This window comes from Lepidochelys kempii, chromosome 2 (assembly GCF_965140265.1).
Source record: "Lepidochelys kempii isolate rLepKem1 chromosome 2, rLepKem1.hap2, whole genome shotgun sequence".
Taxonomy (NCBI): Eukaryota; Metazoa; Chordata; order Testudines; family Cheloniidae; genus Lepidochelys; species Lepidochelys kempii.
In genome coordinates, this window is record NC_133257.1 from 112,780,424 (window position 1) to 112,794,580 (window position 14,157).

Below are 14,157 nucleotides of genomic sequence, written 5' to 3' on the forward strand. Positions count from 1 at the left end.
CTGAAATTTCATTAACAATTTTTTGGTTTTGGAGTGTCCTAATTTTTTTTTAAAAGCACACACATACAATATTGTTCATAGTTTCTTTTGTGTAAGCAAATAAAGACACAGTTTAAAAATTTGTAATTAAGTGGAATGGGACAAGTCACCAGAACGTTACAGTTTCAGGCCAAAACAGTTTTCCAATCCAAAGACATAGAGAAGCTAAAATTGTATCTTATAATGGAGGCTAGCTTTAACTTCAGCTATGAAGTGGTTACCTCCCCTCCAATATATATGGCACATATGTAGAGGTGAGATCCATGTGATAAACTGTATCTATCGCTAACCTTTGATGCCTGCATCCTAACCACTAAGCCACCTCTTCTGAGACGTATTCTAATATTACAAATCCATGGTTGCCAAATCACTACAGCCTAATAGTAGGAGTCAGGATAAAGGCCCTGATGCAACTTTTATTGTAGTCAACGGGAGTCTTTCCACTGACTTTAATAGGAGTTACATTGGCCCAGAGAAAGAAACACATATTAGCATGCCAAGGATCGCACTTGACATGTCCCTTTAGACACGTACATTCACTGCACTTGCTTTGCACACAAGGGGCTTGAAACTTACTTCTGTTCAGGGAAAACAACTGTGCCTAGTACATCATGTTACTTGTGCCCAGGGATAGCTTTTGCTCAGATTTGCACTGGACTACAACTTTGCGCTCTTCCCTGTGCACCATGCAAGACCTTGAAGCATAGCAAGTGCAAGTTCAAACAAAGGAGAAACTAGCATTTGCTGAAATATGTGTACTTTTTGGTCTGAACCAAAGTAAAATATTAAACTTTTTTGAAGTGTCTGAGGAATTAGCTGCTTTTTTGTGGGGTTCTTTCTTTAGCAAAGGTTTAAAATATTAAACTTCACTTTCTTTCTCAGTGTTTAGTATAAAATTACACCCTTGCTGCATCCTATTCTATTTTAATCCAGTCAGTGGGTGTGAGAAGAATTACTGATTTTGAAATGATTATAAGACAGGGCTAAGGAACTCTATTACCCTATTAGCAGAATGAGCATTAGAATAAGGGCCAACTTTATATATGCGAATATATAAAAGAAATAATTTTATTTTACATAATGGAACTTTACAGGTATGGAACTAATATTAAGATAAGACAAAGCTATCTCATTTGCATTTCGTCAGATAGGAGTCATTTTTAGCTTTGTGGGCACCTGCAATCTTTCCCAAAATAGTAGCTATTGCAGGATACATTTGACTGGTTGTAAGTCAGCATCTCAGCCTCCCACCCAGGGTCTCTCTGTTTCCTTTGGTTTAATTGTCAATCAGAGTGCTCAATGCAAACAGACCGAAACCCACTATTTGTTCATATCAAATATAACGTCTCCACAGACAGTACTCCATCCATTACAGTTGGTTAAAGATGATTTACTGCATCCATAGTATTATTAGTTTCGCTCACTTGAAATATGTCCTATCTGAAGTGGTTTATCCTGAAAGTATGGTTCAGTTAAATCTCAGATGACCTGGGACTCAGATGTCAAATTCTAAACATAATGTTCTTATTGATGTGATATGTAATTCTATTGACATACCATCAAGTGAACCTTACAAAGTCAGAAGTTTAATAAATTAGCATGTATCTTTTCTGTTTAGATATTTTTCTACTAGACACCTGTAACAAATCCAGGAGTTATAAAATGGTATTATGATTTTTCTTTTACTTTTTAAAGTCAGAATTAAACAGTCACATATCAATGTTTTTGGATAGTTTTCAGTGAATCCCTGATTATATACTCAGGCTTTCAAAAGTGATACACCTAAGAGTTTTGGCCAGGCATAAAGTGACTGTATCATAAAGATACTGCATTTAAAAGGGAACTTTTGACCAATTTAGCACAGGTTTAACTCCCAGTGAAATCAGTGGAACTACTCACAAGGCCTGATCCTGCACTATTGAAGTCAATGGCAAAGATCCCATTGACTTCAACAAGTCAGGACCAGACCCACAGTGTATAAAGTCGGGCACACGCCCAGGTGTTTGCAGGATCAGGGTCTTAGATAGGTACTATGGGTCTATTACAAACAAAATTGTTAATCCTTGAAAGGAATAGCATCCGCTTATGTGCATAAAAGGAAAAACTGGTAGGTTGGCTAGGCATTGAGAAAGGAATGTTTATGGAAAGAAAATGTTGGTACAGAATCGCTATTGTGTATACAATAAACTTTTGACCAACTTGAAAGCATATTTATAAGTACCATGTCATACAAATAATTTGTCATTGGTATCTACACAACTGGACAAGGAATGCTAGAAATCACACTCACACACAAATAAAATAAATAACTCAGTGTATTTGGGGTTGTTAAAGAGAGAGAAAAAGTGTCTTGGAAAATCATTAGCAAATTACTACTTTTTTCCAACCAGTTTGCAAATATCTTGGGAAAATGTGCAAAATCAAGAACATAGGAGTTACCAAATTAGATCAGATCATTAGGGCATCTAGAACTGTATCTCTGTCTCTGGCACTGGCCAGTTCTGGATGCTTTAAGAGGCAGGTTCAAGATAGGTCTTAATGAGTACAGTATAGCACAGTACTCATTACTGTAGTACTGTAGTACTGGAGTACAGTATAGCAGCCCTAGTACAGGGCACATAAGGGTGAAAGCACACGTAAGCAATCAGCCCTCATAATATAATCACAGGGGCTCTATCAGCTTTTATTATTGTGCTTATGCTGATAAAAATAGATCTGTACAGACTCTGAAAGATAATAATGTGCCCTGTTCTGTCACCCTTATTCATTTCGGTCTTGATTCTGCCACCCTGTTGAGTAATACCTTATTCTTTAAGCAGTCCCACTGAAATATGTGTAATTATTTGAGGAGTAAGTTACTTCTCAACGTTCATACAGGTGGCAGAACTGAGCCACCTGTATTTGCAGATTTTTTAAACAAATAATAAATAGGGTTAGTGCATTTCTGGGCTCTTTGCTCATGGAAAAACTATTCACAAGACTGGTTCCCCTTGGAAGAACCTGAGGGACTAGATAGGATGACGGCGGGTTCTGGGCTGCTGATACTTCCACAGTGCCATTGGACACTTAGGCTGGGTTTCCACTGGAGGACTTTGTGAAGATAGACATTGGAGGAAGTACCTCTCAGCAGAGCCTGAGTAGCCATCCCTCACAGCCCACTGATTGGCTCATGCTGGTATATAAACCAGGAAGCCATCATGGGGATCTGTCTGAGCAATGACACAGACTGCCTGCTTGCTTCTGCCCCAGACCTTGCCTTGCTCTGGATCCTAGACTCTGGCTTCTGACCCTGGTTTGTCCCCGACTCTGCTATTTACCTGCTGTCTGTAACCTGGTCCCTGATTCCCTGGTATCCCAACCCAGCTTTACTCTGACCCTGCTACTTGCCTGGTGCCTGACCCTGGCATCCTGGTATCCTGACCTGGCTTGACCCCAAGCCTGCTACTCTTCTCCTGCCTGCAATTTGGTAACTGACCATGAACACAGGCTACCCACAGCCCAGCCCTGACAGTTTACTCAAACCACCTTCACCCTCTAAGCCCATCTAACCCCTGCATATATGATGGAATGGGTGGGCTGCCCTCCGACCAGTAGCTCCCCAGGGGTCTGGGACCTGCAAGAGCAAGTTGCCAACCTGCAGGTGGAGAACCTAATACTACAGACCCGAGTGATGAAGCACACTGTCAAAGCACAAACCCTACACAAACAGCTGGCATGCTTACAGGGAGAAGCAGCCACACTATGTGCCCGACAGACCACCCATCGCCTGAACCAATGCCTGCAGTGCCACCGCCCAAACAGTTTGACAGGGATTGTTGGAAATTCCAGGGGTTCCTGAACCAAGGCAGCCTGCTCTTCCTGCTGTGCCCCCAACGTACCCCATGGACCAGACAAAGGTGGAGCTAATAGTCAGCCTGATTGCCTGTGAAACATTCGATTGGGCTTCCCTCCTGTTGGAGTAGAGCAGGCCCATGGTCTCTGATTGGGACTCCTTGCAAGCCTTCTCAACCATCTTTGATGACCCACATTGTGGCTGCTCTGCAGAGGCTGCCCTCTGGAAGCTTCGCCAGGAGCAAGGGCCAGCCACTTATGTTGCTCATTTCCAACAGTGTGCAGCGGACATCCAACGGAAAGACACTGCCCAACTACATAAATTCCGGTGGTGCTCAGTGAGTATGTAAAAGATGAGCTAGCCTGCCCCACCTGCCTACAGGCCTCTATTGATCTCAATCAACTCTCAGCTGTGTGAGTAGCAGGAGGAAATGAGGGGTGTCCAGATGCCCCCATGTCCTCCCTCTACACCAAAGTCTGTAGGACCCAGTCCTGAACCCATATAAGTCTACAAGGGTCACCAACACTTGACCTCAGGAGAAAGAACATAGACAGCAGCGAAGCTCTGTTTTCACTGTGTGGTTCCAGAACACTCTCTTGCCTCCTCTCCAGCTCAGAAGAGCTCAGGAAATGAACAAGACCAGGCGCTAGTAGAGGGGTGCAGTCTGGGTACCACCACACCTCATGCTCTGGAACCACCCCCAACCCTCAAGTAGAACCCAACCCAGAACTGGGGGGAGGAGAGAAAGAGTTAGAACCTGGACCATGAGAATTCTGGGCTGCTAACAATTCAGCATTGTCATAGGAAGTTTACGCCACGTTTCCGCTGGAGTACCCTGTGGAGCTAGGCACTGCAGGAAGTACTGACCAACAGGGTCTGAGTGGCAGCCCCTTGCAGCCCACTGATTGTCTCATGCTGGTATATAAACCAAGAAGCCATCATGGGGAATTGTCCTGAGCAATGACACAGACTGCCTGCTTGCTTCTTCTCCAGACCTTGCCTTGCTGTGGACCCTAGACTCTGGCTTCTGACCCTGGTTTGTCCCAGACTCTGCTGTTTGCCTGCTGTCTGTAACTTGATGTCTGACCCTGACTCCCTGGTATCCTTACCCAGTTCGACCCTGACTTATCTCCTGACTGCAATTTGGTAATTGACCAGTGCATACAGGTCACCCACTGTTCAGCCCCACTGACACCCATGGAATAAAATATAGAATTATATTTTCATCATGATATGCAAGCAACTCAAAGAGACTGTTCTTGCCAGTATGATCCAAAATAATTCAATCTGAAATCATTTCCCTAAAGTAAGGTTTTGGGGATTCATTGAATTGATTGGAATGTGTGAAGTTTCAGAAGTCATGTGAATGGGTGGGAGTCATGATACCTGGTTCTACTAGGTAAGTCACTAGGTGTTGTGCCTCAATTTACCCATCTGTATAATGGGGATAATAATATTTACTTACCTAATAGAGCTCTGTAAAATGTAATTCATTAATGCTTGGACATTTTCAGATGTCAGAAGAGACTGTAGAAGTGCAAAGCTATTATTATGATGAACTGTTGAAAATGATCAGCATATCATTTCCCCCACACAACAACTGTTCTGTTTTGTGACAGTTGCAACCATGTTTCCTTGTTACCACTTTTTGAACTCTATACGAAATCTACAGCTGTAGTAATAAACTGTTCCTTCTTTCAGTTGTCACTGGTGAAATGCAAGAGACTACTGAACTATCTCTCCCTCCCCTCGCCCCACTTTTTTTGCTTTTTTAGAACAGCTGTAGTATAAGCTATCAGGAATGTCTCATAAAAGTTTTAGTTTGCTGGAAGTGTTGAGTGTGTTGGGAGGGACCAGGGAAACACATCCACTCCTATTCATGCAGGTTTACTTTATGGCCTGAAAACAACTGGCAATAAGGAGAGTTTGCTATAGCTAACTGTATCTCAAATCAGTGCAAACAAACAAATACTGCCTGAGGATTATTTTCCAAAACATTCATCTCAAGTTACTTGTGTAGAGCTGGGATAATTTATTTTTTGTAGACCATGGTCATTTGGGACAAAATTGGTGAGTTTTTGATTTGATGAAATAGTCTCACAATAGTGGTGAATTTAGTGAAAATGTTCCCTTTGACACAATCTCAAGGAAACACTAAACATTTTCCCCATTTATAAAAAAACACAGATACCTAGGAGAAAATCTGCAATTTATGAACAGTTTCAAAATTGAGATTTATTTACAGTGGGCCGATCCTACTCACATTGAAGTCAATGAGAGTTTTATCTGTGTCTGCAAGTCTTATCTCCTAACATATATTTTTCTAAAATATTCATAATGGAATACATAATATTTTTAAATGTTCTTTAAAAAACTGAAATTTTGATTAAAACTCCCCTAAGCATCTTCAGCGAGAACCAGAGATAGATCAAACAGTGGTAAGTACTGCAGCCCATAAATTAGCATGCCAGTCTGCCCTTATATTTAGTCCCAATACAATCATTTGGCACTTCATTCCCAGCTACAGACACCTGCTCTAGACATTCTCTCACCGAATCGCCACCATTTCCTTTAACACCTCAATATTTTCCCCATAAAACTTTGTCTTGTCCCTACCATCTGCATGCTCAGAGGAGGAGGCTGCAAAGGCTGATTTTTGCAATCAGCAACCTCATGCTATCTTTACAGTATATCTGCCATGCTATGTTTAGTTCGACCCATTTATCAAAAAGCCACATAGTCACGCCCAGGGGGAATTATAAGTCTTGTGTTCTTATGTGGAATAAAGTTCATCTTTCTTTTCTGACCACCCCCCAGAAGAAGAGATGTTGGGAAGGTATAAACATACACCTGATGCAATTCCAGGTTTCCAACAAGAAATTTAGAAAATAAACGATGCACCCACCATTGCCAGCGACACTCATTTTTCATAAAACAAGAGGTTAACATGATCAGGTGAAATTCCACCCCGTGTTATTGTATAGCGGTGCAGCTCCACTCACCTCAGCAGGATTGCACAAATATAAGTAAGAGCAGAGTTTGGACATACGGTTTTAATCTTCTAGGTCTTGGTAAGAGAACATGGCTTGCCCCGCCCTTCCTGCCCCCCCCCCAATCTTTTCTGGGGCACCCTTCTGCCCCATGTTGTATTTCCCTCTGACTCATTTTGCTGACCAGCTTGAATCACTTTAATCTTAGCCACTTCCATTTCACAGAACACACTGTGCTCCGAGACTGTTACCGGTGCAATGCCAAGCTGGAGATTGCCTGGCAGAGGTTCCTGTAGAAAGCTTCAGCCGTCACCTTTCCCCTGTAAGACAGAGTCTCACCACTGAGACACTAACATTATAGAAACTGCCATTCAGGACACTCAATGTAAACATGGCAGAACACCATCCAGTGCTGAAATCATTTTCCCCACTGGTGTAGATAGGGTCGGTTACATTCAACACACTTACTAAGAAAGTGTCCTCACTCCCTCCTTCTAGCAGGGGTTCGCAACACTGTATACTGATTTGGCCCTATCCACACCAGTGGCCAAACATTATTCAGCCCCAGTTAAGGGGAAGCCTGTGGAGACTTGTTTGACACCAGCCATCAAGTGCAGCTTGAGCTGTAGTATAAACACAGCCAGGGGGATGGAATGGGAGGACTGGACATACATAGAGGGAAAAGGAGAGAAAGATGTCTACTAATCAATTTAATAGGTTACAAGAAGTATTTCCACATTTTTTTACTTTTAAAAAAGAAACAGCTTAAATAGGCCCATTAAACAAATTACTTAATGATAGTACATCATCATTCAGCTCCCGGGTGATTTAGAGAACCCAGACTTTGTAAAACATCTCTGATTGCGTGATTGAATGGTACCATTGCTCAGTGGCAACATAGGCCCTATGTTAAATCCCAAACAGGTGATAAATGGCACAAATGCATAAAAGCGGCTTCAGAGCTGGAGAGCCGGACAGATAAATAATCCTGCCGAGAACCAGAAAAAGAGGATTTTTTTTTTATTCACAAAGACTGCAGCCCCTGCACATCAGCTGTTTCATCTTATAACTTCCATATCATTGGGCAGCATGAATGCTTGCAGACAGGTGGCCTAACATGTTGTAGTTAATAGGGCCATAACATTAAGCCACTTTTACAGAAGAAACACCTTAACAAAAGATCTATGTCTCTGTGTCATAGTCCACCTGTTCCTAGAGGCTGTTACATGATATTTTGAGCTCTACGATCCTCATCTTTGTGACTGCATGTGTATGAAGAGAACAACACAGAGCAGTAATCATTTCAGGCATGTAACTAGGATTATAAAAAGGGGGGTGGCGTATCCTTTTATGAGGAGAAAGTGAACCTCCCCATTGGGAGTCCTATTCATCTGTTGCCTTGAAAAGGAAAGCGTTCAATGAATTTCAGGGGGTTATGCCCCCCCAAAACCACTTGTCTCGTCCTCAATTAGATACCTGTATCATGAGATAGATATAAAGGGATACATTTTATTTCTAACTCACTTCAGTTATTTTTATATATATATATATATATATATATATATATATATATTTGTATGTATTATTTAGAAATTTATATTTATACCCAATGTCTTTCCTCACTAAGAGCAATCAGTAGACTACAAAATGAGATGTGTTCCCATTTAAATGTTCCACAGTAATCTCACACTGCACTGGAACCTTCATCCTCCCATCTTCCTTGTTATTACACATAAAACCCTGCAGTAGATCACCAAAAGCTTGAACAAAAAGAGGCATGTCCATGTCTTTCTGTGTGTTTGTACACCACCTAGCACATTAAGGCCTCATTTCTCATTGTGGCATCTGGATGCTACCATAAGGACAGATACCTTTCTGTGGCTCACTCAATTTGAACTTGATGAGTGATAGAAGTGAGATCCTTTCTGCGTCTAGCCCTACAGAAACTTCCTAGGAACTTAACCTTGGGAACTAGGAGCAAGAGTGATCAGGTAGGTTGTAATGCCTGCACTGGGACATTACCTGGCTTAAATTACGCTCCAAGAGCTACCATAGAGAAGCTACTCAGAATAAAGAGCTTTGGGTCCAAACACCTCTTCCCCACTGATCTGCACATTTGATGTCGCCCCTCCAGCATGGTGTGGGGTTATCAGCTTCTTCCATGCAACATTCTACTCCTTCACGTTCCTGGCCCATCCAGTGGGGGAAAAGAGGTAGGTCAGGAGGAACATATGGGTAGCTCTGTGGAGCTAAGGGTGGAGACATAATACAGCCACGGTCTGTATTACATTCCTGCACCCCTTCCACAGCAGTATCCCCCTTTTACAGAGAATCCTGGGGCATGCACAAGCTGTTGGAGGTTTATAAGCATGACGCCACTGGAACTGTGTCACTGAGGTACAGGGGGCTGCTAGGGAGCCAGAGTCAGTATGGAGGAACAGGGCCTCTGTGCAGATGACTCTGACCTACACAGGGTCAAACCCTGACCCCAATGGAAGGCTGCAGGGGAAACACCATGATGATAATCCTGTGGAGCTTCCTGTCCCCTACACAGCTATTTCCACATAGAGCTAGGTTCTAGCCTTTCCAATGTTCATAGGATCTTACTCAGACAGCTACAAAGAATTCTTTGTCCAGTTATATAAATCTTTACTAAAGCAACCACATTGAGATTGCTAGTACTGTATGATGAAACGTGTATGATACATTCCCTTCTTCTCAGATGTCTTCCTGTATTTGTATAAAATTGTAATTTTAGCTAGCTAGCGCTGAAGTCAGTCACTTCCCTAATATTTCTTACAAGGGGCACATTTGCAAGTGATGACACTGTTTCAACAAAAAGATCTTAATTACAAATGGAAAATGACCACCCAAAGATGCAAGTGGGAACAAACATCCCTGAGCATAACTTGAATGGATGTATGTAAACCAGAGCACTGAGGAGAGCAGCTGTTACCAAGGAAAACAGCTGAAATGAAAATAGAAGACAGGGGCTTGCAGATAACATCCCTCGCTAGTCAAATGGCTCTTAAATACTCTTTGTGTAAAGATACATTGTTGTGGACATCTGCTCAAAGTTAATGTAAAGAGTTGTTTGCAAATAGCAAGCCTTTTAACCACCTGCTGTATTAAAAAAGATGAACTTTTGTGAGCATATAATGTGCTGTTTTTTCAATTCCCAGGGGCTCACACATACACACACCACGCAATGCAAAGCACAAATAAATGGGCTCTATGAAGGGAAATCAGTGGAAACTGGACAGGAATGGAATTCACCCCAATTCAGGGACAGGTCACCCAATAAAATACCCCTTACATAGCTACTACTCCAGCTCGTATGGTGATTGCTGCCCCACGGTGATCCCTATGCAGCCATTCCTAGATACTAGAGCAATTTATGGATCCAATGGACCCTCCTAACCAAGCCCACTCCAGAACTGCCCTCCATACCAGCGTATTTGGAAGCAGCACAAAATCCATTGCCCTGGCAGGCTAGGGATGCAGAGACTTTCCTGCACATCCAGTCTGCTTGCCTGCTCCCTGTCCCCTTGCCAAGAGGTATCTCAGGGCTTCCTCAACATGAAGGGCCTTGCATGGTGTGATGGTTCTCGGGGTACTCAGGACTGTGAGTCATCTTTCTTACCGCTGCCTCCAGCAAGAGGGAGTCTTCCCTTTGGTAACTGGGTATCACCTCCCTGACACCACCAGCCTGTCAGCCACTCAAACACTCTCCTCTGGGCTATGCCAGCTCTGTCTTCACCTTGCAGGTTAACAATAGGTGCGCCCCAAGCCTTGAGTCTCTTTGAATCATTCCCTTGTGACATCCAGCCCCAGACACTGGCTACTCACTGAAATTCCAGATTCTCGGCACCCAGAGGTGCAGGGTACCCCAGTTTACCAGTTTTACCTTAAACCACCACTCCTGAAAACCACACAGCACTTGTGAACACTTACAATAAAACAAAAGTAGGTTTATTTAAGAAAGAATAAAGATTTAACTAGAAGTGAGAGAAAAGGATGGAAACAACTGGTTACAAACACAAAACAATCGTAAAACACAAACCTGGGTCTATGCTTAGCAGTAGTTACCTTTCATATACAACAAAGTAGGCTTCCCCCCAAAGTTCAGCTTGTTGCAGAGCTGGCTGGTTTCACAAGAACTAGGATCCAAACGTTCATGAAAGCCCCCTTGTTAAAGGGTTTCCTCAATGAATGGGTCCAGACAGAGCGCCTTTCCCTCCACTCTGTTATAGTGAAACAGTGTTTTGTTTTTATTCATAGCTAGGGCAATCTCCTGCCTGCTAAAATGTTCTTTTTCACCTCCAAGTGGTTTTGTTTTGATTGTTGGCATTTGTCTTTGATGGTTTTCCATTGACTGTTCTGCGATGTGGCAAGGGTAGACAATAGAATCTTACATTACCTCACCAGTTGACTAGGGAAGGGTGGCAACTCTTGCTTGAATAGGTCATCACCAAGACTACCTTGGTGACTAATTTTTGCTCCAAGTCGATAAAGCATAATTTCAATATAAATACATTATTCCTTAAATATTATCCATATATATCTTGCAAAGATTATGAGTCTTGACAAGTTATAAGCACAGTTGCCAACTTCCATGCGGTAAATAAGCACCCTGACTTTCACAATAAGCCGAAAATCAAGCAAATGCCATTTCAAAACAAGGCCATAACAAGCCAATCCCTAAGAACCCCAACACACTATGTGACTAGATACCCCCTGTCATGCAGTCTGGGACTGTGGTGGGCCCACTGTGCATCCCTGACTCTCTCCCCTGCTTGCCAGGAGCCGATCAAAAAAAAGAAGCAACAAGCTGCAATAAGCTACAAGCCAAACAAGCAACAAGCCAAAAACTAGCCAACAAGCAACTCACAAGTCAATTAAGCCAAAAGCAAGCCCAATTTCTGCATTTTTTTGTGGGTTTGGCATGCCTGGTTATAAGTTTTCTGTAGATACCTTACATGTTACTCTTTATGGCTAAATATCCTCTAAGACATGCGTTTGATGTAGTGAGATTGTCAGGTCTGAGGTGAGATTTGTTTTAAAAGAACAGGGGACCCTTGCCCAAGGAGCCTCTATGCTACACATGGGTCCTCCTCCATGGAATGAATTTCATGAAGCATGAATATTTACTTGATCTAAATTGGGCAACTCAATATTGTACAGGTTAAAAGAGAGAGACAGACACACACACAGTACACACAGAGGCAGACAGTTGACAGCAGCACCAGTATGTTTCTGTATGCCTCCTAATTATTTAAATTGGTCTGTCTTTTCTCGTCATTCTGTCCCAGGTGTGTTCACTGGGTGTGTTTAGTAACTTCAGCTCAGTCCCTCATGCCTTGAGATGTGTACGTACAATGGAGCAAACTCAGCCCTGAATTATACCCCAGCAATCTCATTACCTTGGATTTGTTCTTAGATGTCTCAGTGGCCTAAATTATGACTGAAATTCATTACAGGTTAAAAAGTGGGACTAGGTTTTGAGAATCTCCTCCTATGCAATAATTATGGAGACAAATTCTGCTCTCACATACACCCATGTTATTCTGTTGATTTTTATAGGGTTACTTGGCTGTAACTCTTCTTTCTAGATCAGTGGTTTTCACCTGGGGTCCACAGAATGTCTAAGATTTCCAAAAGGATCTGCACCTCCATTCTAAATTTTTTAGGGGTCCACAAATGAAAAAAGGTTGAAAAACACTGTTCTACACACTTTCCTAGTCAGCGTCAGCAACTTTTATAGCCTTCTTCCAAAACCCATGATTGTACTCTAGGCTGTTGTGCAGATTGATTTCTCTGCTGTCTGCTGATATTCTGTCTATGTTGCTTGGCTGTAATTGAGAAAAGAATTTGGCACACAGGAAAAAAGTTTGCAACAGAAGTTCAACTTAACTCTTGAACTTCCTTGATTTCTGTTACAAAGTCGATTGTTATTTTCTCTTCTCCCTTTCCCAAGCCACCTAAATGTGCATAAAAGTAAGAAACAAGAGAAAATGCAGCTTATTTACCATTCAATCTTTGATGGCTCAGTGAGTGCTGCTATGAATTCTAGGAGTGTAGTGGAATATAATGATTTTTGTAACCTCTATTGTTTACTTAGCCCATGGAGGAGAAGGAGGAATACAAAACACTGCTGGTTTTACAGTGTTTAGAGTTCTGATCCTTTACTCACTACCTGAGTCATAACTTGAATGCAAAGATCTTACCCCAGACTGAAACAGTGGGAAAGTACGTTACAGAGGTACTGTTGGTTGAATATATTAGCATATTTTTTGTCAATTACTGCCATGCTTTTTACTTCTGATACAATTGCCAAAATGCTTCCTTGTTGTTATAGGGCCTGATCCAAAGCCTGCTGAACTCAAATGAAAGACTCCCATTGACTGAAATGGGCTTTAGACTGGGTCCATAATAGGATGTGAGGCAGTTTTGCAGCCTGGGGGGCAAATGATCCCAAAACCAAACAAAAAGTTCTGTTTTCTCTATGGAGAAATTTACCCATCCCACATAAGGCTCAAGGATCTGTGCTCTATGGGAGTGGAGTGGCTGTGGAGGTAAAATCCACCTTCCCATCTCAGGTTTTGTGCAGCCCAGCCTAGCCTTCACCCTCTTGACAGCTATTCTAGTCTATGGGCTGGAATAACTCAGGGACTCTGCTCACATTGAACTTATGGCCTTTCCAGCAGCCTCATCCCATTGTAGCCTTCCCCATTGGATTGTGCTGGACCCACACAGATGCCGGGCCCTCCTATACATCCATTTTCCTAGCGACCTGCCTGTGCAGCCCCCATGTAAGATATAAGTGGTGCAGAGGGCCTCATGCTACTTCCATATAACCAGCCTGGGCTGCTGCTTCTAGGTGGTAGTTATGCCTGAAACAATGAGGTTTTCAGGTATAGATTCCAAACGTCTGATCTTCCATAATGGATCCTATAAAATATAGTCTTTGTCCTCCTCTGCAGAGGTGCTGTCCAGATGAGGGATTCTTGGAATCAGAGTGACACTCGCTGAGTGGTCAGACAGAAAAAATGAATCCCAATTCCTTTGATCCTTCCTGTCTTTCCTGTGAGTCAGGCAAATTAGAAATCTAAGATCTGAATCTGATTTTTTACTAATAAAGCTGTTCTGTTTCTTTTCATATGCACTGGCATAGACATATAATTCAAACAGACCAATACCATGTACGGCTGATTATACAAACCAATTGCTAGAAAGATTAGTTTATTCACACTATATCTATGTCCCTCATTACAGTATTTGTCTATAACTGGTATT

General features: G+C 42.3%; 1 protein-coding gene across 2 annotated transcripts in view; it reads left to right on the forward strand.

Moving 5' to 3' along the window:
* The window catches only part of CAP2 (cyclase associated actin cytoskeleton regulatory protein 2), an 87,610-nt gene that overhangs the window by 62,849 nt on the left and 10,604 nt on the right, over positions 1-14,157 (forward strand). The gene's annotated exons all lie outside the window — the stretch shown is intronic.